We start from the raw sequence: 25200 nt of genomic DNA on the forward strand, positions 1-25200 counted from the left end.
ATAATTCTTTCATGATGCTTTAATCTTGGGTGTTGTCATTCCTAGTCAAACTGAAGAGATTTTTAATAGCATTTACCAACAAGGGTATCATGTCCCTTTGTAGGTACTCATCTTTCCAAAGTTGTTTACACTTCCTGAGGATTTCAAGGTTAAGTACCTGTCACCCAGCAGGTGGAGTATTTTGGGGCAGTAGCAGGTTTTTAGTCCTGATACGATACATGCAGAATGTACACTACAAGCATTATATATATATACATAATATTGTCTAAATAACTAAAATACTCATGTTTAGCAACATAAGAAATTAAGACATCATCTCCTAGAAATGTTCAATAATGGGATACTACTAACTTTCTTGCTAATCTGATCACAGAGTATGAGATATGGATTTACCACTGGAACACTAAGACCAACAAAAATCCCAGCAGTGAAAGCACAGTGGAACCCAAGAAATCAAGCACTTCTTAGAATACAGGATCATAGCAACAATTGTCTGGAATTTCAACAGCTGTTGGATCTGATTATTGTATCAGATCCTCCTAACCTGGAAGCACGGTGTGGAGGACCTACACATACTGTATAAACCCTCTGTTTTGTAAGGGAAAGTGCAGACCTGGGGCTAAGGTTCAGACCAACCCCAATGTTACATCCTTCCCAACCTTAGCCTGTTCTGTAGGTTATTGACCTTGATGGGGTTTTTTTTCCTGGAGTCCTAATCTTATTGGTTGATCCTCGATGGCCTGCAAGGCACCTCAAACCTGAAATATTAGAGCTGCTGAGGAGCAGTTGATAAGTTATTTTAGTATTCTTGACCTCATCGTAATTCAGTTTTTCTAAGTTGTACAATTTTAGAGACTACATTTACCTTAGCAAGCTTACTCACCATGGAATGTTACTGGTCTATTCCAAACTCAGAGAAGACATCCTTTATCAGTTGATGAATCAATTTCTAGAGAAATCAGCTTACAGTCAGCTGAAGCCAATTTCTCTAATAGCTTCATGCATAATATATAGCCTTATTTATCTCTATTTATCTCTTTGCTAGCTCTGGATTGTCCCTACCCCACTCGCTTGTGTCCTAAACCACTGTTAATACTACAAGTCCTGCTGCTCTGTTACATGTAAGAAAACTATCATGAAATGTGAGTATAGTGATAATATGATGGAAAGAAAAAGGCTGAGGCAAGTCTTCTTGGTAGGTGTACAGTAGGTAGGTAGAAAAATTGTGATGAACTAAGGTGTGTTGTTACTCATCATTGATAACTACAGCTTCAAGAAAGTGAATAACACAGCCTAGGATAAAGTTGTTCCTGCATGAATATAAAACTTGTTTTAAACATGCTCAACAGAGCATGGCTAGTGGGGGCACCAGAAGAGATCGTTCTTTATGTCACAGTCATTTTGAAATAGAACAGAGTCCAGAGCATTTAAATTGAGTTAAACCATATTGAAAAGTGCTATAGAGCCCCAGTGATTAGAGCCATTATAGGTAGATTTGCATTTTTTCAAAGGAAGTTGAGACGCTTCTTCATTTAGTGTGACAACTATCAATTAATTAGCTGTCTATTTTGTGGGTGCATGCGTGGGAGGATTATTCATAAAATTAAAGATGTCACAAATCATTTAATTTTATGAAATTGGGAGATCTCTGAAATATAAGGTGATGAAAGGATTCATCAAAGTCCTTTTTTTGTCTTTGAACTTATTGACCCACACTTGCCCACACTGAAGAAGGCTTCACAGTCGAAACTTTGTGTTTTCTCTCTTCTCTATTCAGCATGGAATAAACCTATGACTAGTTCCTTTGTAGTACATAGTTAATATAGTATAATACTAATAATTGTTATATTTTCTTAGTAAAGTTAGTAATAGTATTAATTTAAAAACACCCACAAAGGCACCTATCAAGTATTATATCTAAACTTACAAAAAACAAAACAAACCTCTTTATTCAGACCAGTGTGTTGTATTAAAAATGCATTAATTGTATATATAAAAATGTGCTTGATATATAGGAACAAGCAAAGGTTTATTCCATACTGAATAAAGAAGAAAAGAAACATAACGTTTTGGCTGTGGAGCCTTCTTCGGGTTTGAAAAAGAGAAGAAAGCCCAAAGTCCAAGCTACCTACTTGAACTGATTGATATAAGTATCGATTTTTTTAGTTTGTGGCCAAAATAAAATTAGGCCAGGAAATAGGAAAAATTACAGCTTGGTCAAAATCTATTCAATTTCCATCAGCAGACTTTTGTCAGTATGTCTAAAGTGAGAGTTCACTCTCAGAGTTCCCTGATAATTACCTAGCAAACACAAAATCACAAAACACACATTCTCTTTACAGTACTTACTGTACAGTTAAAAGAATTGTTATATTTTGAAATTAAATTACTATGGCTCTAAACTATAAAAATAAGGTTGGGGAAGAAAATAGCAGCCTATTACATTGCAATGGACTGGCCTCTCAGGCTCTGGACAGCAACAAGCCATACCAGAAAAAGTGTCTTTCTGTTAAAAGACATATTTAATTACATTTTTGCAGACTGATGAACTATATATTATTTCATGTTGTTATTAATGCTACAGTATGTCAGAATTAAATCAAAATTTTGACTCACCTTCCAATAATACATTGGCGTTAAAAGACCAGGAGAAACGTTCTCCAATAACAGAAAACAGCCATTAATTGGTGACTTGCCGAGTGGATCACAGATTTGATATTAGCAGGGATTTCCTTTAAAAATGTCTTATCACTTATAACCACACACATCTAAGTTAAAAATGTAAAAAGCTAGAAAATATGCATATTATGATAAAGCATGTGCTAAATAACATGGTTATCATACTGTATGTATTTAAATATGTTCACATTTACTCTTACTTTTTCACATTCTCTGATATAATGTCATTACAGAGAAAAAAAACAATATTATGTTATTTCTTTTAAGGTTATGTGACGAATTATACTGTTGAAAAACATATAGCCAAGTCTAAAAACTACAAAAATGAAGATATGATTCTTGAGGTAAATAAACTGTATGGTTTCATTTGTTCTTAAAACAAGCATTTTGTAAAATGTTCAGAGATAAGTAGTGAATGCTGTCCACGTCGAAGACTCATTTATATTTAAATATGTGACCCCATGAATGGTTTAACAGTTTTGTTAGCATACCCTGTCTTACTGATGTGGTGACAGGTCTGTCTTAGATATGATGTGTGGCTGAAATTAAAGGGCATCTAAGATCTATTCTGAAAAATGACACAGCTCGCCTTATTTTTACCTTTAAAAAGATGTATTCACATCATGCTGCTTATTCATGTAAAATCCTTGACAACTCTGAAGGAGGGATCATTAAGTTCAACACAGGCCGGCCTGCCAATAAAGCTTACATACTTCTCTTCAGTGCTGGCAAAGATACAGTATATCTCATCCCAAAAAAAACATTTTTCAGATTTGAAATGTTACACTTAATTCATATCAAAGTGAGTTTAATATTCACTCATACTGTAACAAATAGAAATTTTATTGTTTTTGTTCATATATTTTTGATGATCAGGATAATATCACTAGTGGAGTACTAGTGGAGTATCACTTCATTTCGTTCATATAGTTTTGATAATTTTCTAGTAAAACTAGAAAATCACAAAACAATCACAAAGCACTGGTTCACTAGCAATAAGAACACCCAAAAATTAAGAGTACTGAAAGGTTTATATAGTATTTTGGTCACAGGAAGTTTGGTTTAACCTGCCTGGTTGAGGGCCAACCTCCTGGGCATAAGACAGGGAGGCTAGGACCACCAAAAAGAAACAAGTGGGAATCCAAACCACCAAGAAACAAAGGAAAGATGAGGGAAATGTTCTGTGATGTATAACTTGAACTTGTGGGTGTTTCAGCAACTAGTTAGAGAGCTGGAGGAATGCTTAAGGCGTAACACGCCGGGCGGAAGGTTAGGGTAACATTGATGTCACAGTAGACACATCTTTAAAAATATAAACAGTCAGCCAGGCTCTATAGAGACGTAAGTATTAAATTTGCTTTAAAATTACACTAAAACAAAAACAGTAAGAAAGGAATGCCTAAGCTCCTCTTTGAGTTGTGTGATTACCCATAAACCTCCCTGTTAGATATATTTGGATGATACTATGTTTGTTTGTTCAAACAGTTTGTTCCAGAAAAGAAAAAAGTCTCCTCAAGGCACAGCTGTGCTTGACCCCAGAGGTTTTACTGAGAGGAGGAGTCTTGTCGAACTGCCAGGGCAGGCAACCCCCACACAGTGGTCCAGTCAGGGGGCCCAGGAACCAGTGATTCAAGGTGCATGCCTCCTCTGAGACCAGACCAGGCATGCGCTGTCAGCTCAGTCTCTCAGATTTCACTCTCTGACTGAGGTGCCCGGGTGCGAAGGGAGTCAGATACCCAGGCATCCTCTGGATCAAGTGGGAGAGACATCTGTGAAGGACGAGACACAAGGACCAGTCCTAAGATCCCTCTCATCTCTCAGAGCCCTGAGTCAGCACAACTACAGGGAGCGGTCCCAGTCAGAGCCCGTGAACAAAAATCCTCAGGGAGACCAGGCTATGACCAGGCGAAAAGGAGACTAAGGAAAAGCAAAGAGCCCTGATGCCGAGACAAGGAGCTGCCCCAAAGAGGAGCCAGAGGGGCGGCCAAGAAAGTGGACAGAGAAAAGAAAGGGTGCAAGGGACAGGGCTGAACGGGAACAAAACTAGGCCGTGGGCAAGCAGGTGAGGGGACTGCATGGACAGAGCCCTGGGGTCCTGGACAACGGAAGCTGCCTCCTGGATGCAGAATGTCACCACCTGCTACCAAGCCAAACTAGATATACTGTATACTGCAATCTATTAGCAGCTGATTAGCTTACAAACACGTTCACGCTTATATTGGGGACTTACAGTATCATATATTAAATTGAGAAGAACATGTTTTTTTTTATTTGATTCATCAAATATCTACAACATATTGCATTGGAATGAACTAGGTTTAAAAAATCAACAGAATGTTCTGTTTTGTGGCAGAGCACACACACACTCACACACTCATACACCTTGCACCAAGATGCAAGGAAGAAAGGGTAGTTTGAAACTGATGGAGAAGTACCAGTGAGAAAATCTGGTTGGAAACTTTCCTTCTGATAGCCCCGGGGAATGTATATTGTACTTCCCACAGTCACCAAACAGCAGGGAGTAGATCTAGGAACAAAGGATAGGGAATGGGCACAGAAAACTAGCCCTTGGTTCATTCGCATCAGAAAAAAACAGAAACACATGGAGAAAGACATTTCCCTCACAAGGAGAATGCCTTGGACTATTAAAAGATTTACAGACCTATGAATCTGAATGTTAGAAAGTTGTTTAGAAACATAGTTGTTTTTATTGACAATGCAATTACAATTCATGGGGAACAACCTGCTCTGTATACATTTGACTTTAATTTAAAAAAAGCTATTATGGTTTTGGAGCAGTTTGCAACCATGTCATTGCATAAATTAGGCAGATATGTCTACACCCTTTTGTCTTGTCTGGCAACATATTTGCACTTTGAATGAAGGGCGATCACCTTTTAGTGGAAGGCTCATTGTCTCAAGAGGTCATCACAGCTGAATCTGGTTGTAAATTAAACATTGCATATGTTCAGCGGGTTGTCTACACCAACGTTTTAGCTGTTTCGAAATATTCCTTGTAAATTGAGACAGTGTTGGCACAAAAATTTTCAAGCGCTTGAACCAAGATTGTTAACTTATATACTGTTAATGTATATACTTATGTACTGCTCTAATACTGTCTGCATCCTACATGTGATGTGCCAGTCATGCATGAAAAGAACTGGTTTTGCATAATAAGTTGCAGCATTCCTACGCTTAGTATTGATATACAGTGTATAAGAGTTGGGAATATTTTGGGTTCTTTTTTTAAAAAATCCATGAATCTGCAGTACAACAGCCATAGTATGGAAACCTATATATTTTACAGGAAGAAACATTTGTACCAACTGCCTTGGTATGCAAAGACTGAAATGTAAACTAATAGGCTTCATTTGCAATACTTGATTATAGTATGTATCCTAACATATTGTTGCTCACACCTGAAGAAGGCTCCATGGCCGAAACATTGTGTTTTCTTCTTTTTTTTCAGCATGGAATAGACCTGTTACTTGTTCCTTTGCGGCCTATGCATGCTGACGCAGCTAGACCATCAGGACAGGAAGAAAGAAAGCAGTAAGACAGATAAACAGAAAAGTTTATTTAAAAATCCTCTCTTAAGCTATAGTATAATATGGCATTCTTTCCCTCGTTTATTAAAAATCGAATTAGAATTATTTTTAAATTGGTTAATAAGTCAATTGCATATTTTTCAATCAGCTCTTTGTCCTTGAACTTTGCAATTCCTGTGATGAGTTCCTGCCTTATGGTCATTTTCTCCATCTTTTAAAATGTAGTCTTTGAGGGAGTGCCAAACCATTTCTATTGGATTTAAAATCAGGAGCAATTTAGTACAGGTTGTATATTGACTGGGAATCAAACCCAGGCAAGAATTCTACCACTGAGTGACTTTTAAAACCTACAGTAGAGGAGGTTGGCCACATTTGTAAATTTTGATGGCTCCAAGGAAAAAAAGGGTATTACCAATTAATCTCTAGGAAAACATTAGAGACATGGTGAATTGGAGGTTCACAAACCTTTCAATGCATTATTGGAAGAGGATTTGTGATGGGATCAAATTGCTCAGAACATGTTCATTTTTGTTGATTTAATCATTTATGAATCAATTAAGCACAATATCTGATTCACAGTCATTTGTAATACATACAGGCTATGAGGATACAATGCATGTTTATGTTGTCACAGTAAAAAGCAGGGCTCACAAACTATTTTGAACGTTTATGTACATTCACATGAAAGCTCAATGTTCAAAAAGCTTTTCCCCAGATCCCTTTTATATTTGCCCTTGGGAATATGTGTTGACAATAAAATTCATGCTTTTTATTCTCAATGCTTATTTATATGAATGCAAACCCAAGAGTTGCTGTTTGAGATTTTAAAAGGGAACAGTAGAAAATTTTATTTTCTTAAAAAAGACTAAATTATGTTCTTAAACTTAATAAGTAATCTAAGGAGTTTCTCATTCTATCCTTTTTAAATAAATATGCAATTCCAAAGATGTTTAAAGTTACATCTCATCTTTCGAGCTACATATTTAAAAATGTTAGAATGAGCAACTTCTTACATTAATAGACTAGTGTTGTCCTTTTTTTATTCAATGATAATACATAAACATAAGAATTTACCAGGAAATTGGATTATACAGTATGTTTTGTTAGGGGTACTATGTACTAAGATGACCAAAGAAGTTCATAACAAATCTTCAAAACTAATTTGGAAATGCCACAGCATCACAAAGACAGACTTCAGTAATATTTGATCATATTTTTGTTTGTTTAATTCATACAGTAGCACAAAAGATAGTTTGAGCTTGAGTTTAAATCTGAGTAAAGCCAAATATTAGATGTTAAAATCTTGACAGAGCAGTGATGGAGACCTATGAGTTTTCTGAAACAAAAAATACAAATAGGAAAAATATGTCCTTTGATATTTTTAATCACAATTTAGATCTAGGTATCCAAAATGAATACAAAAATAATATTTTCAAAGACTGTTTATTTTTTATTTACAGAGGGCTATTAATAAGGAATTGAGGAAATTTAAGGATAACTGAAAGGTAGCTGAAAGGAAAGATTATGAACTCCAGATCTTTGCTCTCGCCTTAAATAAGAAAGGAGAACAGTGAAATGTCTGCTGCAGAAGATGCACAGGAGTCAGCTAGTACTAGTTGTGCTTGTGATGTAATATCAGGATAGAGCAAATTCAGTAATGCAAAGTTCACTAATGAAGTAGTCTATTTATTAGGAACACAGTATAGAAATGTGTATACTGTAGGTTAGCGGAAGAATGCAGGAAACTATATGATGAAGGAACTAGGTTATACAAGAAAAAAAGAGAGAAGACTTAAGATTTACAAGTCATGAGCTGTGGGTAATTCTGAAGATGAAATTCAGTCTCTCAAAGAAAAATGAATAAGGCTAAATAAAAGTTCAGACATAAAGTGTTAGGAATGTGAACAAAAGGTCTTTGAGATGCTTGAGCAAAAATGTGTTGAATGTGGGCAGTCAGTACTGAACAGCAGGAAAGTGACTTAGACAAGGAAAGGGCACAATTAGAGAAGAGGATTGATGAATTGCAGGAAGTTCAAATGCTTAGATATGCACAAAAAAAGGAATCACAGCAAATTGCATATTACAAAAAGAAATGCAATACTGAAGCAGATTTACCACCCAGAGTGAGGGACCGGAATGAACAGGTGCACTTCTATCAGGGAGAAGATCAAGGTTAGACAGGGCCAGAATATTAGCACACATGAAAAAGGAAAGTATAGCCATGCTGTCAGAGAGGCTTATATGGATTTATTAGCAAACATGGGCAATAGTACACTGAAGGCTTCTCTAATAGTTAATAGAATAATTACAGTAGCTAATAGAAGTCTAATGGTAGCATAGTTTTGGAGAAATTGGTAGGTATTCAGTTACTGTAGGTCACAAGGGAAAGTTTTTGTAAATATATTGTGTTAGAACCTAGACCCATTTCTTGGCAACATATTAAAGACAAACTATTACAAGAAATTAATTTAACCATTGGCACAGATGAGACTACTAAATATAAATATGGTCATAAATATGGAAATGCAGGGATTTCTTTCCAGGATGCTTGCAGAATGCACTTACTGTGGGATTCGGGACTCAGAGAGCGTTCCACTAAAAGGTAATTGCTCATAATTCAAAGTGAAAATATGTTGCCAGGTAAGAAATAAGAGCATAGTCATATCTGCTTATTTATGGAGCAACATGGTTGCAAACTGTTTGAAAGCTGTAGAAGTTTTTTTAATACTTCAAGTAGGTACAGTACCTGTGTCAGCATGCATAAGCCACAAAGGAGCAAGTAAAGAGCTATTCCACGCTGAAAAGAGAAGAAAAGAAACACAGCGTTTTTGGCTGTGGAGCCTTCTTTGAGCCTTCACACCCGAAGAAGGGTCCACAGCTGAAATGTTGTGTTCTTCTCTTTTCAGCATGGAATAAACCTTTACTTGTTCCTTTGAAGTTTTTTTTTAAACAAATGTTTCCAGCATGTGCTATTTTAAAAACAACAATGTTTACTATTCATTACTATTTAGAATCACTTTCCAACATTCAGATTCAAACATCTTTAAATCTTTTACCAGTCCAAGGCTTTTTCCCTGTGAGGGAAATGTCTTTCTCCGTGAGTTTCTGTTTTTTCAGATGTGAATGAACCCAAGGCTAGTTTCCTGGGCCCATTCCCTGTCCTTTGTTCCTAGATGTACTTCCTGCTGTTTGGTGACTGGGGGAAGTACAATGGATTTCCCCCAGGGCCATCAGGAAGAAAAGGGTTGTTTCCAAACAGAGACTCTCGTTCAGACTTTTTCTAATTAAACTTTAAACCTAGTTCAGTTCAGTTTATTTGTCATATGCACAAGTGCAATGAAAAGCTTATTTGCATGTGTGCTCCGATACAAAGACATTAAGGAATCACCAAAACATAAACACAGAACAGCAGCAGCAACAATAACAAGTTAAATAACACAACTTTAAAAAAGCAAGTCAGACAAACAGTGTGAGGAGAGAAAAAACACACCAGTGTGAGTAGTAATGTACAGTAGGTGTAGTAATAATGTAAATGAGTTTAGTCAGTGGAGGGGTAGAGTTCAGTAGACTGACAGCTTGACGGAAGAAACTGTCTCTGAATCTCGAGGTCTGTGCCTTTATGCTCCTATAATGCCTACCAGGGGGAAGGGAGGAGAAAAGTGAGAAACCAGGATGATTGTTGTCCTTAGAAACACTTCTAGCCTTCCAGAGACAGTGGGTTGTAAAAATCTCCACAATAGAGGGGAGCTGTATTCCAATAATGGACTGGGCTGACGTGATTACCCCCCCGTAATGCCTTTTATTCAGACAACGAGATGCTGCCAAACCACACTGTAATACCACACATGAGCACACTCTCAATAGCTCACCTTGTGGTAAGGACAGTTGAAGATAGACCAACTTTTTTCAACTGTCTGAGGAAGTAAAGGCATTGTTGTATTTGTTCTATGCAATGCATTGTAGGTATCTGCAATGCATTGTAGGTATCTGATGAATCTTGATAAAAGTGTTTTTCTCAATTTAATATCTGATTAAATTCTGATTTCTGATTAAAGTCCCCAATACAAATGGTGATGCATAATAGTGAGAAGCTTTTTTGTGAGCTGTGCAGCTTCTAATCGATTGCAGTCCATGTTGTTTGGCTTTTGGTAGCAGCAAGTGACAAGGACATTTTAGAAATTATTACCGTACATAGTGTTTCACACTGACATGCTAATCTGCCTTTCAATCATGCTGTCCTGCCAAGCCCTTATTATATATTTTGAGAACTAGTTCTGACATGAGGAGACAAAGACAAAAGACAAATATTTACAATATGTTTGGATTTAGTAAGTGGCATTCATTAATTTAACGTCTAAAATATTTTTTTTGAAAAAACGTTTTTTTTAAAGGGTGTTAAAACAGAACAGGAAGAGTATACTTAACCAAGCACAGCATGTAGTTTTTAATTCAATGCATGAGTCATATGCATGAACAAAAAAACGACATTTCCCAGTGTACCACTATGTCACATTAGGAACAGCATGGACCAAAGAGAAGGAAATTGGGAATGAGGGAACCAAAAGTTATGATTATGGGCTGAATATGATGCCGGGGACAGAGGTAGTAGAAAAAATCAAGTAACATTGAGGAAGGAGGTAAACCTGGGGCCTGAGACTCAGTGGACTGAGATTTTGGAAAGGATTGATCAGGGCAAAAATGAGAAGAGAAAAACCCACGTTGGCTGTAAATTAAAGGAAGAAGATCCAGACATAGAAAATGTAACAGAAAAGACAGACAAAACACAAAGAGAGGCCTAGCAGGCACAGGCAGCTCAGAGACCCTTGCAGCCGACTGGAGTGTAGCGTCGCAGATGACATCATGAGGAGCCATGGAGCTTTGTTAGACTTTTAAATCTTGAATAGGCACAGAGAAAACAGTTCTTTCTTGATGAATTCCTTTAAAATTAAATTTAATAGTTCTAAAGAAATTGTTGAAGCTTCAGTCCAGTTACTAATGGCAGAAAAGGTTTTGGAAGGAATAGGAGACAATTTGTGAATCTTACAGTGAGACTGTATTTTGAGGGGGAAATACCAGGAGACTGTCAAGAGGACTGGTAGTTTGAAGATTTCAGCAAGGCATGGAATCTTGGCACAAATAACCTGGCAATGAAGTTGGCTGAACAGGAAACGTGACTGGTTCAGATGGCAAAGCAACAGATGAAAAAAACAACTTGTGGGTATAGGCTGAACATGATGAGTCAGTATTCCTGACTCAGATCAAAAAGCTTTTCATTGGTGCATCAGATTAGAAGATCAGTTGTTAGGTGGAATCAGCAGCAGTGAAACAGGTAAGATAAAGTATTGTAACACCATGCAAAAGACATATGTGAGGAAGAAAAGGTGATTACATTGTGTATTTATAGTTTTGTATCCTGTATATTAACAATGTAAAATCAAATCTAAAAGTTAGACTCATGAAAAGTAGGAATGTACAAACCTTTCTTTAAATAACTTACATATAACACAATATTTTTTGCAAGAATTTCATAAGGAAGCTGATTCGTAGATACCTCAAAAGCAGGAGCAGGAGAAGCCAGTGTATAGAATCAAGAACAAGTCCCTGAACAAGCTGAAAATGGCTCAAGTGGAAACACAGCATCTGAGTGAGGAGGTGCTTACAGTACTTGTGAGTGAAGAGGCTTGGGAGATGGTGTAAACCTTTACCTGTTCCTTTGCAGCCTACACATGCTGACACAGCTACCTACAGTACTCGAATTACTAATGATATGTCAACATAAACAAGTCTTTTAAAAAAGCGAACTTATGGTACAGGGCTGTTGTGCTTGTGATGTGCTCCAAAAGAGGAGTGACTCAAAGGTGGACGGGTCAGAGCAGTCTGCCTACACTTCCTCATTCTCTCCTGTGTGTGGTTACAGGGATTGTAGCAGAGAACTCAGTCATGATAAAAATACACAATTGCCTACACCAAATTGGGTGTGTATGAAAATTATCTGCAATTGTACATTTCTAAAAAATACAGAAATGCACATTCATATTATTTAGCAGTATTAATAGTATAAACATTACAATAAGGATATTCTCACTTTGGAATGTTACACTGATGTAATCAAAAGCTACAATAGAACCACTCACATTTCAACTGACTGGCTTGAGTGCCAAACCCACTTCCTGTACCTTATGAACGGATCTTTATATAATGTTTATTACTTGTCACTGACTGGCACTCAAGCCAGTCAGTTGAAATGTGAGTGGTTCTAATGTAGCTTTGATTACATCAAGCTACATCGAGCTGCAAGAGGTCTCATGACAAGCCCTGCATCAGCAAGTATCCAGGTATCATTCCAGCCTCTCATGATTCACCCAGGATTCTTAAGATCATAAGAACACACCTTGCTTCAGCTGAGCTTCTCCTTCCTTGCAAGCAGCCACAATCTTAAAGCCTTACGTGATGAATTAAGTACCTTATTAGTTTAACATCCAATCTTTATTATGTTTTAAGTATTTAATTAGAATTCAGTATGTGAAGGTCTGCTCTAGTACTTTATGTATATAATTCTGATTACCTTGTCCATATGGTCAGTCTGCCATCCCATCACAAGTGGTTCAAAACATCCCTCTTGGTTAAATGCTCTGTCTTTGCTACAATAACATAATTGTATTTATCTGCATAATTGGGACATTATTTTGGATGCACTTAATTTATTGACTGCTAACATCAGAAATATTTTTGTGATTTTTTAATATCACTCTGGTCTTCTCTGCTACATTATGTTTCATGTACTGAATTTGTTGATTACTGTGTTATTACTGTGCTAATGTGATACATTGAATTCTCTTTCTGTATTCTGTATTAGTGTATTAATTTCCCTCATCTCTCAGTCAGCTATCCAGCCTTCAAAATTCATTATCATCTTGTACAGTATGTGTACACTGCTGCTTTCACTTCTGAATTGGAGCTTGTTGCTTACTTTTGAAGTGCAGCTAGCTACTTATTTTAAATGTAGTTTATAGTTTCAGCTAGCTACAGTAAACCCAGTGGTAAACAATGTTATTAGCTGATTCAGCAAGGTGTTAAGTGATTTAAACTTTAATGCACTTGCAGTGCCCACAAACGACTTAAGAGTATAAGTACAGCGAGGGAGAGAGTAGTTAAATGTGACTATAAGAGCATTATTTGCCAGAAATGTAAAGGTTTCCATTTTACAAAATACAAGTAAAGATACAGAAAGTAGGATTTATTTTGTAATAATTTTGCGACCTGAGAGAATACAAGAGATGATAGAGAGTACAGATAGAAAGGTTTAGTTTCCAGCTTGAAGAGCTCACAGTGGCTCCAATGACAGCTGGTTCACTTCTTGAAGGCCATTCTTTCATTACACAAATGCAGTTAATTTTTCACTGTAATGAGCAGCAGGTGACAAAGCCCTCTCTTAAACATAAATTATTGTTTTTAATTATCTAACATTCCCCCTACAGCATTTCTGTTTTCCCAAACAGCGAGTTGTTTGCTTTAATTAGTATTGTGTTCTATGGTTCACCAAGGGGATCATAGAGAGAAGGCACTGGAATTTTAATTTGCAGGGATGGGTGTTTAAAATTTTAGATAGCAGAGGTCTTTCCACAAAATCAAACTGTCATCAGAGGTGGAAACCTCCTGAAGGATTTGTTAGAAAACCTATTCTGCTTAAACTCTGAAAATCCCACATCCAGACTTATCAAAAGTATGATTTAAAAGCATCTTTAAAAATGAATCTCACTCAACATCTTATATCCTTCTGGGGAAGACCCCTATCATCAGGGTAAATGGCTTTCTGGTAATGGATGGACAATCTGTAGCTTGAGGGAACAAAAACCATTAGAAGAAAACACAAAACAAGAATGTAATAGGGCAAGGAGTCATGTGAGTTTAGTATGGGTAGCTAAACATCCTTTTTTAGCCTAAAAGAATAAATGTATTATGTCATGTCATTTGCGGTGTCATTTATGGTGTCCGGGAAATCAGAGCCTACCTGGCATGCAATGAATGCAAGGCAGGGTAGGCCCTGGACGGGGTGCCAGTCCATCACAGGGAATGTGCAAGCCAATCATACTGTAATTGATAATCACTGTTAGGAATTTTAGACATATTCCTTCACGAGAAACAGCTTCAACTCAGTAACAGTTGAGAGTTTTCTAGCATAAACTGTTTGTTTCAGATCCTGCCACAACATTTTATGGTTCAGGGGTTCAGGTCTGGAGGTTGACTTAGCAATTCCAAAACACTGAATTTGTTCTTCCTCCATTCACTTGTAGACTTGCTTGTATGTTTGGGATTATTGTATTGCTCTGTGATCCAATTGCACTTCAACTTCAGCTGATGGAAAAAATTGGCCTGATACAGTGCCTTCAGAAAGTATTCAGACCCTTACACTTTTTCCACACTTTGTTGTGTTGTAGACTTATTAAAATTGATTGAATTGATTCTTTTTTGCCATTAATCGACACACAATACCCCATAATGACAAAGTGAAAACACATTTTTAGGAATTTTTGCAAATTTATTCAAAATAAAAAACTGAAATCTCCCAATTACATAAGTATTCAGAACCTTTATTCAGTACTTTGTAGGACCACCTTTAGCAGCGATTACAGCTGCGAGTCTTCTTGGGTATGCTTCTACTAGCTTTGCAGATCTGGATTTGGGCAGTTTCTTCCATCATTCCTTGCAGATCCTCTCAAGCTCTGTCAGATTGGATGGGGAGCGTCAGTGATCTGCAATCTTCAGGTCTTTCCACAGATTTTTTATGAGGTTCCAGTCAAAGCTTTAACTGGGCCACTCAAGGACATTCATAGACTTGTTGATATTGTTGTCATGCTGAAAGGTGAATCTTCGCCCTAGTCCAAGGTTGTGTGCATTCTAGAGCAGGTTTTCTTCAAGGACCTCTCTGTATTTGGCTCCATTCGTCTTTCCTTCAATTCTGACCAGTTTCCCAGTCCCTGCCACTGAGAAGCATCCCCATAGCATAATGCTGCCACCACCATGCTTCACTGTACGGATGGTATTAGCTAGGTGATGAGCGGTACCTGGTTTTTGCCAGACATGGCATTTGGCATTCAGGCAAAAGAGTTCGATGACTGTCTCATCAGACCAGAGAATCTTTTTCCTCATGCTCTCAGAGTCCTTTAAGTGCCATTTGGCAAACTCCAGATGGGCTGTCATATGCCTTTTACTCAAGCGTGGCTTCAGTCTAGCCACTCTACCATAGAGACCTGACTGATGGAGTGCTGCAGAGATGGTTGTCCTTACGGCAGGTTCTCCCATCTTTACACAGGAACTCTGAAGCTCTGTTAGAGTGGGCATTGGGTTCTTGGTCACCTCCCTGAGCAATGCCCTTCTTGTCTGAATACCCAATTTGGCCGGACAAGGTCAAATTCCTAGGACTCTAGGAAGAGTCTTGGTGGTTCCAAACTTCTATTTGACAATGATGGAGGCCACTGTGCTTCTGGGAACCTTTAATTCATTGCTAATTTTTTTTATACCCTTTTCCAGATCTATGCATTGATACAATCCTATCTCGGAGGTCTACGGAGAGTTTCTTGGACTTCATGGCTTGGTTTTTACTCTGCCATGCACTGTGAACTGTACAGTATAAACAGGTGTGTGCCTTTCTAAATCATGTCCAGTCAAGTGAATTTGCCACAGGTAGACTACAATCAAGTTCTAGAGACATCTCAAAGATGATAAAAAGAAATAGGATGCATCTGAGGTCAATTTGGAGTGTCATAGTAAAGAGTCTGAATACTTATGTAAATTGGAGATTTCAGTTTTTCATTTTTAATAAATTTGCAAAAATTCCTAAAAAGGAGTTTTCACTTTGTCATTATGGGGTATCGATGGCAAAAAAGAATCAATTCAATCCATTTTTAAATAAGTCTACAACACAACAAAGTGTGGAAAAAGTAGAGGGGTCTGAATACTTTCTGAAGGCACTGTATGTCACGTCATGTCATTTGCTAAACCGCTTTATACCATAAGGTGTCGAGGAAAGCCAGAGCCTACCCGGCAAGCAATGAGTGCAAGACAGGGTACACCCTGGACGGGGCGCCAGTCCATTGCAGGGCAAGTGCAAGCCTGTCATACATGGGGACAATTTGGAGGCCACCGTAAAGGCCGAGGGGGGGAAATTTGGCCTGGACGCCAGTCTACTCTTATTGAGAAGGGATTTGCCCAGGGATCTTCAAAAACCACTGAAAGCCAGGATGCCAGGTTTAACGTCTCATCCAAAAGACGGAACCCACTACACTATAGTGTCCCTGCTACTATACCGGGGCATTAGGACTCACACAGACTGCAGGATGGGCGCCCTCCGCTGGTCCCACTGACACCACTTCCAGCAGCAACCATAGCTTCCCAGGAGGTCTCCCATCCAGGTACTGACCAAGCTCAACCCTGCTTCAATGGATAACCAGTTGAGAGATGCAGGGTGATATGACTGCTGGTATTTTTGCCTTAAATGTATTAGGTAGGTAGGTAAGGTCCCCTTTTCAGTCCATAAAGGCACATGGGGGAATGTGCGGCAAGGGCCACCATTTTTCTCAACCATCCAACACTGGAGGTGGAGGTGGAGCATCACGCTCCAGCTGGCCTATTACACCCGGAAGGATTAAGCCCCGGTCAGCGGGCTCAGTGGATATGGGAGCCACCTGGAGGGAATTAGAGCAAGCTACATCGCTTGCCCCTACCTGGGATTGAACCCAGGACCTTCCAGTCAGGAGCTAAATGTATTATATTATGAAATTATTTTATGAACCATTTAAAATCATGATTAAATGAAAAATGGACTTGTGGAACTGCATTTACATACTGTTAAGATAGAATGTGAAGTTTCCTTCATTTCCACTCACTCACATGTGAGTTCATATGTTCAGTTCAATTCAATTTATTTTAATATAGCGCCTTTCACTACAAGGTTGCCCCAAGGCACTTAACAAAGCAAGTGACCATACATGTTGTGAATATAGAACAGAAAAGTCCAGAAGACAACAGAAGAGAGGAAACAAAAACTCCTTCGTAAAGAGAAAAACAAAACCTGTAGGGGTCCATGGTCAACTGGCTGCCCAACCCCTTTGGGCATGCTAACATTATACAATTTAAAAAAAATGTCAATTTATTCAACAGTCACGTCAACCTTACAATTCGAAAATGGCATATGTGTCAAAGAAATGGTACTCATTCACATCCTCTCTACTGCCATCATGTCCAGAGCTTACTGACCTCAACGCCCAGCTTTCAAAGATAGACTTGGCTGTCTTGAAACAAGTACTGAAGAAGTCCACCCTGACTCACCTCAAACTTTGACCATTACTTCTGTTTCAAAGAAAAAGTCAGTCCTCATTAAAATGAGAACTCTTCAAGAACGGTTCCTTAAGATTTCTGTGGCAGGTCTATGTACTGTTTATTGATGTGTCAATCAAGAGAACATCTTAAATAGAAACACCTGTTCTTCACACAGCCCAGATATGATTTTGAAAAATTAAATTAATCCCTTACCTACTGTATCATAATTTACCACAAAACCTAAAATAATTTCTTCACTGGGAACACTGTTGATACTCTCCTACAATATTGCTTTAGCAATGTGTGAAAGACAATGTATATGATTACATTCTGCCAGGGACAAAACATCAGCAGTTGTCATAAAACTGACATGGCAGTTAGAATTACAAAGACTCAAAAGAGCCTGATGCATGCAAACTGAACAAAAACAGCTGAGCAAATATTCAGGCAGCCAGTCAATCTGTCAACTATAGATAATATACTAAAAGATTTTAAAAAGATTACTGTTACCCGTGACTGTCAGAAAATTGCAACATATCTTGTGAAACAAATCACCCAGACTGTAAAATAGACAAGTGAAAAGAAATAGTACCTCATCATTTAGGCACACTATTTAAACCTTAATTATAAGGTGAAGGTAGTAAAAGACACAGGCTCTTGTTACAGTTTCTGAAATGTTACACTAAAGAAATCACATCTTGTAATAAACCTCTTAAGCCTTGAAAATGGTTCCCTCATTTACAATCTTATGAAGTTAGCACAGCACATTCACAGAGGCTATTTATGATGCTACAATTACATTAATTTATAAGCCATCCAAAAGTATTCACCACCCCTTGGATTTTTTATAACAATTTTTTGCAAACTTGAATAATTTTTATAAGAGTTTTTATCACTGATCTATACAAATTACTCAAAGCTGAAAAAACGTTCTGTATTTTTTAATACAATTTTTTTTTTACAGGAAATGTAAATTCATACACCAAATTATCTGATAAAATGTTCCCCCCTTTGCAATGACATTCCATGTTAAACCCAAATGCATTTACTTTCCTTGTGAGATCACTGTAAAATCTTGAATCTAGTTTACCTGGTTGACATGATTTGACAATTGGTTGACATAATTTATCAGAAAATCTACCATGAACACTAGGATGTAGACCCCTGTAACAGAGTTTTGAGGATAATGGAAAGAATAAGAAACCACAAAGACTGTTCCTAAAGCAGGCTCCCAGATTGCTCCGCTCCCAAACTGCTTCAAACCAACCACAGCTCTTCACCTGTGTAACAACATCCCTTCCATGAAGCATAGTGGTGGCAGTATCATCTTATGGGAATGATTTTCAGTGGCAGAGACTGGAGGACTTTTCAGAAGATTGAACAAGAATGGAGCCAAATACAAGAAAAATACCAGCAGCCATTATCACCCTGCAACTCACAGCTGGCAACCCACTGAAGCTAAGCAGGTGTGAGCCTGGTCAGAACCTGAATGGGAGACCTCCTGGGAAAAAATAAGGTTGCTGCTGGAAGAGGTGTTAGTGGGGCCAGCAGGGGGTGCTCATCCTGTGGTCTATGTGGGTCCTAATGGCCCTGTATAGTGATGGGGACACTATACTGTGAAAAGGTGCTGTCCTTTGGATGAGACATAAAACCAGGGTAGTGATGCTCTGTGGTCATTAAAATTCCCAGGGTGTTTTTCAAAAAGAGTAGGGGTATAACCCAGGCGTCCTGGCCAAATTTCCCATAAACCTTATCTATGAATTGGCTTCATTACTCTGTTCTCCTCCCCATCTGTGGTTCTGGTGCACTATGGCTGCTGTAATATAATATTAAACACATGCAGAATATCAGCAGCTAAACAGGGAAATATTTAATTCAATTCAATTTATTTTTATATAGCACCTTTCACAACAAGGCTACCCCAAGGCTCCTAACACTGCAAGTGACCATACATGTTGTGAATACAGAACAGAAAAGACCTGAAGACAACTCTAGGGGTCCAAGGTTAACTGACTGCTCAACCCCTTTGGGCATGCTAACATTATACAATTAAAAAATAAATAAATGAATGAGGATATTAATCTATTCATCATGTCTTCTTTACTGTATGTAAGTACTCCATGCAGATCTCTGTGGACCAGCAAAATCCTCCTAAACGATAGCTATATCCACGATGTCCCTCTTGGATCCATGGCAGTGATGCAGCATCCAACTCAGATGGTGCCCAGCCCTGCTAGGGCTAGGAGCCCTTTAACTGAAGGCTTTACCGCCAACTGTTTTTTTTTATTAATGCATGGAATATGAAGAAGACCTGCATTCTGTGATCTAAGTGGGTGACCTGGACTGTTTACATTAATAAGGTCCATTAGATAGACAGGTGCCTGACCTCTGAGAGCCTTTTAGGTAAGTAGAAGGATTTTGAAGTCCGCCCTGTACCTGACAGGAAGCCAAATGAAGATAGTTAAGTATGGGAGTTATATGGTCATACTTTCTGCACTTAGTAACAATTCTAGCTGCTGCGTTCTGAATTCGCTGTAAAGTGTTGAAAGAGTGGTGGGTGCTCCCTGATAGTAGGGCATTGCAGTAGTCTAAGCTGCTGTATACAAGAGCATGTATTAATTTCTCTGTGTCTTGGGTGGAGAGAAACTGCCTTAGTTTTGCAATATTTCTTAACTGTAGGAAGCATGTTTTCGATACTGTTTTAACATTAGAGTTAAATGAGAGCCTTGTGTCTAATATGATGCATAGGTTATGTGCTGAGTCTTTGAGGCAAATTTTTTAAATTCTCTGAGTTAAGTGCTGAAGTTATAGTAGTCATATCAGTATTGTTGCCTCCAAACAACAGAACCTCAGTTTTATCAGAGTTGAGTAACAAAAAGTTTTTGCACATCCAAGTTTTTACTTCATTAACGCAATTAACTAAAGTGATAATAGAAGAGTTGTCGTTTGGAGTAAACAAAATGTATATTTCAGTGTCATCAGCATATGAATGAAAGTTAATATTATGTTTTCCTTTTATCCTACCTAGCGGCAGCATGTAGAGAAAGAACAATATTGGTCCCAGCACTGATCCCTGTGGTACCACAAATTGAACTGGTGACATTGACGAAGCAGTACAATTATTAGATATTTGAACACAATGAAAACGATTAGTTAAATATGAAGTAAAGGATGGTTCCACATAAGCCAACCTCAAACTCAAGCCTGTGTAACAAAGAGTGGTCAACTGTGTCAAAGGAAGCACTAAGATCTAGAAGCACAAGCACTGTTGCATTCCCCGTGTCAGTAGCTAACAGAATATTTACGACTCTTGTTAATGCAGTTTCAGTGCTGTGGCCTGGGTGGAAACCAGATTGGAATTTTTCAAGTGTATTATTTGAGTCCAGATACAACTGAAGTTGGGCCACAACTATTCTCTCAAGAATTTTAGATGGAAATCGGACGTTTGAGACAGGCCTGTAGTTGTTAAGAACTTGTGGATCCACATTTGGCTTCTTACGGAGAGGTCTAACAACCGCTACCTTAAATTGATCAGGTACAACGCCTGATGCAAGGGATGTGTTCATCATATTAATTATAGGTCCTACCAGTACTTCGAGGGAATCTTTCACTAGCCAAGTGGGGATGGAATCTAGCGGACAAATGGTGGACTTTGTCTTAATAATTAATTTCTTGAGTTCTTGTTCATGAACAAATGAAAAACACTAAAGAGGTGCGCATAATGTGTCTGTACCAGACTTCTTTGCGGCTTATTTGATTGTGTTTGAAGTCTGATTCTGTTAATTGTATCGTTAAAGAAGTTCATGAAATCGTCACTACTAAAGTTAGATGGTACTATAGAATCGGTTTTATTTGTAAGATTAGCTATTGTCTTAAATAGGTAGCGAGGGATATTTTTATTATTATTAGTAAGTAGTAAGCTGAGTAGTAAGTAGTAAGAATAGTAAGCTGAATGAGCTCTATATAGGGCTTTCTTATATTGTTGCAGGCTGTCAGTCCATGCCGACTTGAATAATTACAAACCAGTAGACCTTCATTTGTGCTCTAGTTTGCTGCACTCCTGTTTAAGGGATCGTGTGTGATCATTATACCATGGAGAGTGTCTAGTGGTTTTGACTACCTTAGTCTTTAACAGGGCAATTTCATCAAGGGCCTGTCTGACCACTGTATTATAGTTATGTGTGATTTCGTGAACATTATTACTGGAAATGAAGCTAGCATTGTTCATCGTGTTCATAACATTTAATGAAGTACCCCTGTTGATGTGTCGTGTTGTAATAGTCTTGTCCTTGGCAGCTATCAAGGGCAGTCGAATCTTAGAAGTAATAAAAGAGTGGTCAGAAAAAGAGTTATTGATGGGATGGATTAGTACATGATGAATATCAACTCTATGAGTGATAAGTCTAGTGTATGATTGTATACATGTGTTGGTCCTGTTATATGCTGACTACAACCTACAGAGTCAAGGAGAGAAGAAATTTTCACTGAAGGTGTCTGTCCTGTATGTATGTTAAAGTTGCCTAATATTACAACTTTGATTAATAACTAAATCAGAGAGCAGTTCACCAAATTCAGCAAGAAACAATGCATATAGTCCAGAGGATCTGTACAATAAAAGAATGTATGTAGATGATCCGAGTGCTATTTTAAGAAGCACTGCTTCAAATGTGTGAATGTCATTAATAGTTTTTAATTCAATTTCTCAGAGACTCACTGAAGATGGCTGCCAGGCCACCTCCACGCCCTGAGCAACAAGCTTTCTGTAAAAAAGTATAGCCATTAGGTGAGGCTTCAACTAAAGGAATAGTGTCAGTGGGTCTAAGCCAGATTTCTGTTAGTAGGCACCGGTCAGAGTTGGTGTGAAGCACCATATCATTAACCAGAACTGATTTGTTGCCTAGTGAGTGAACATTTAATAGTGAGCATTTTATGGCAGTTTCATGTTTTAACTGATTTAGGTTTACCAGTGGAATGGAGATTAAATTGTCAACTCTAATCTAGGTCTACTGATAGTTGCAATACTCTGTCTATTCACACTCATATCTGGTTCTGAATAGTAATGTGTTTGATGGGATGCCGTGTGGTAGAGAACCTGGGTCAGTACAGGAGGTGAACGAGAGGTGGGAGTACAGACAGTACAAATTACCAGTTTCGTCTTTCCCAGCTGCTTGGGATGGACTGATGTAGTTAATGTCCGAGTAGTACAATATATTTTCCACTTCTTAACAATCATCTTTCCAAAGCAATTTTGGCCTGTGCATCTCTAGAAATTTGTTCCTGTCTTCTTTTGAAAGCTCCTGCTTCTTAGTTGAATCGTTGCTAAATACAGTAAATTATTCTGGGCTTAGAAAGTGAAGGTGTCAAACTGGCTAGATTTATTAAAACAGGTAAGAAGGACATTAAATAATGCCGAAGAATATGACATAATTACATTTCCAAAAAAGTCTGATAAGGTCCCTTATAATTGGCTGACTTTTAATTTAAAAGTTATAGAAATCCAAGCTAATATAAACAATAAAAACAAACAGAATGCTTGGGTACATACAGTTCCATGAAAACATTAATTCCCTTTCAGATTTTAAGAATGGTTGCATATTTTCACCACTGAATGGTATCAGAACTTCATGTGGGTCCTAGTAGTACATAAAGGGAGCCCGAGTGGAAAAAATAACATCAACGTTTGGTGCTTGTTTCATTTATTTCATAATCAAAGCTATCCAACAACCAGTGTCCTTGTGTGAAAATGTTAACACGCCCCCACTTCAACCAATTCAGTTAAAAGGATAACTAGAGCCAGCTGTGTGAACTCACAAAATCACTCCAAGAGAACAGCAGAAAATTATCCCGAAGTCACAAAAAGCCCAGAACAATATCCAGGGATCTGCAGACCTAAGCAGGGTTGAGCCTGGTCAGTAACTGGATGGGAGACCCCCTGAGAAGCTATGGTTGCTGCTGGAAGTGGTGTTAGAGGGACCGGTAGGAGGCGCCCACCCTGCGGTCTGTGTGGGTCCTAATGCCCCGGTATAGTGGTGGGGACACTATACTGTAGTGGGCGCCGATTTTTGGATGAGATGTTAAATGGAGGTCCTGACCGTCAGTGGTCATTGAAGATCCCCGGGCATTTCTCGATATGAGTAGGGAGTTATCCCGGTGTCCAGGCCTCCCTCTGCCTTTACCGTAGCCTCAAAATTGTCCCCATGTGTGACTGGCTTGCACTGGCCCTGCGATGGACTGGCGCCCCGTCCAGGGTGAACCCTGCCTTGCACTCATTGCTTGCCAGGTAGCCTCCGGCTTCCCGCGACACCTTATGGTATAAAGCAGTTTGGCAAATAACATGACATATCAGGCCAATTTTTTCCATCAGCTGAAGTTGAAGTGCAATTGGATCACACAGCAAGACAATAATCCCAAACATACAAGCAAGTCTACAAGTGAATGGAGGAAGAACAAATTCAGTGTTTTGGAATTGCTAAGTCAACCTCCAGACCTGAACCCCTGAACCATAAAATGTTGTGGCAGGATCCGAAACAAACAGTTTATGCTAGAAAACTCTCAAATGTTTCTGAGTTGAAGCTGTTTCTCGTGAAGGAATACTGTACATCCAAATTTCCTAACATTGATCATCAATTATAGGAAGTGTTTGGTGGCAGTTACTGCAGCTAAAGATGGTGCAACCTGTTACTGAATCAAAGGAGGTGTTAATTTTTTCACACAGTTACCTAGGATGTTGGTTGACATTTTTTACAAAATAAATGAAACAACACAAAACTTTGGTGTTGGTTTACGTAGACTCCTTTTACTGTACACGAGGACCCACATCTGATACCATTCAGTTGCAAAAATCTTCAAAAATTCAGAAAATCGGAAAGGGTACAAATACGTTTTAGAGAACTGTAGCAAAATGTGTGGAATTTAAATCCAGGGAAGTTATGCTTAAAATCTACAATTCATTAGAAAGACCTCATCTAGAACATTGTGTTCAGTTTCGGTCACCATACCACAGAAAAAATATTACAGCCTTAACCAGACTTCAAAGAAAAGAAATGAAAACGATTCCTGGTCTTGAGTTGTCATATACGGATTGATTGCAGGAACTAAATCTCTTTCAACCAAGGGAACTATTTCCCACTCAGTAGTGAACCAAGGACAATTGGAAACTTAAGGGAAATTAATTTAGAAGAGAACTGGAAAAGGCTTCCCAGCCAGGTGGTTGAATCCTAAATTCTGGGCACCTTTATAAAATGTCTAGATAAATGGATAAAATTTACAATTAGATCCCTTAAGAGCAAGATGGTCCAAATGGTCCCTTGTCATTTAATTTATTTTATTAATTTACTTTATTAATTAATTTATGTTTGCCACAGTAAGGAGTTTGAATACTTATGCAGTTATGACTTTTCAATATTTTAAAAATGTACCTTTTGTATTTGCCATGTGAAGAGTGGGTTGTGTATATGAAAAAAAAAGTTTTTGCTACTTCAAAGTGTCATGATTGTAGTTTTTAACCAACAAAATGTGAAAACTTTGAAATAATATTTTTGCAAGACACGGTATAGGAGAAGATACAAATTTCTCATTTCCAAGTGTACAATACTTAGCTCTATAAAAGGAGCAAAATACAAGGGAGAAAATCGTAGAAGAATGATATGTCTTC

The 25200-nt window shown here is 38.1% G+C and overlaps 1 pseudogene; it reads right to left on the reverse strand.

The window, feature by feature from the left end:
* Positions 1–15180: 15180 nt before the first annotated feature.
* On the reverse strand, positions 15181–16613 carry LOC148829214 (uncharacterized; annotated as a pseudogene).
* Between the last annotated feature and the right edge of the window lie 8587 nt (positions 16614–25200).

Source organism: Atractosteus spatula, chromosome 8 (assembly GCF_055471065.1).
Source record: "Atractosteus spatula isolate fAtrSpa1 chromosome 8, fAtrSpa1.hap1, whole genome shotgun sequence".
In the NCBI taxonomy this organism is placed as follows: Eukaryota; Metazoa; Chordata; class Actinopteri; order Semionotiformes; family Lepisosteidae; genus Atractosteus; species Atractosteus spatula.